The sequence below is a fragment of the Otolemur garnettii genome, unplaced genomic scaffold (genome assembly GCF_000181295.1).
Source record: "Otolemur garnettii isolate 467f Iridium unplaced genomic scaffold, OtoGar3 scaffold00004, whole genome shotgun sequence".
NCBI classification, from domain to species: Eukaryota; Metazoa; Chordata; class Mammalia; order Primates; family Galagidae; genus Otolemur; species Otolemur garnettii.
This window is the reverse complement of record NW_003852399.1, coordinates 25640980-25641990: the sequence shown is the minus strand read 5'-3', so window position 1 is coordinate 25641990 and position 1011 is coordinate 25640980.

The window sequence follows — 1011 nt, the reverse complement described above, 5'->3', positions numbered from 1 at the left end:
TTGCTGTGAGCGTGATGCCACGGCACTCTACCCAGGGGGATAGCTTGAGGCTCCGTCTCAAAAAAAAACAAAACTTGGTTTTATATTGCATTGATGGGTTGTATAGTTAGCACTTGTAAGTTATTTTAAATCACAGTTTAGTTCAGAAGCCGTCTTTGTCAGGAGGATGACCACTGGTTATAAACTTTTTCTATTTAGATACTGCAAGAAATCATTGAAGAAAAAATGTTGCATTTAGAGTTTGAAACCCAGTATCCAAACTAACTGACCCAGCAGTAAACAAACCAATCAGAATTAAAACAAAAGGAAAACCAGTTTTTATTTTAGAGACAAAGTCTCTTTTTGTTGCCCTCGGTAGAGTACTGTGGCATCATAGCTCACAGCAACTCTGGCTCTTGGGCTCAGGTGATTCTCTTGCCTCAGTCTCCCAAGTAACTGGGACTATGGGCGCCTGCGACAATGCCCAGCTATTCTTTTGTTGTAGTTTGGCCAGGGCCAGGTTCGAACCTGCCACCCTTGGTATATGGGGCTGGCACCCTACTCACTGAGCCACAGGTGCTGCCCAGAAAACCAGTTTTAGAAAAGGGACATTTTTTTTAATTTGTCTGTAGTGTTTGAATTATTTCCCAATGAACTATGAATTACTTATAGTTAAAAATTAAGTATTGTCAATAAGCCTAGCAAAGAACAAGAAACTTTGGAAAAAGTTACAAAGCAGGCTGTGTGTGGTGGCTCACGTCTGTAATCCCAGCACTTGAGAGGCCAAGGTGGGTGAATTGCCTGAGCTTACAGGTTCAAGACCAGCCTGAGCCACAGCAAGACCTACCCCCCTCTCCCCCACCTGCTGTCTCTAAAGAATAGCCTGTACCTGAAGTCCCAGCTACTTGGGAGGCTGAGGCAAGAGGATCAACTGAACTCAAGAGTTTGACGTTGTGGGCAGCACCTGTGGCTTATTGAGTTGGGTGCCAGCCCCATATACCGAGGGTGGTGGGTTCAAACCTGGCCCCAGCC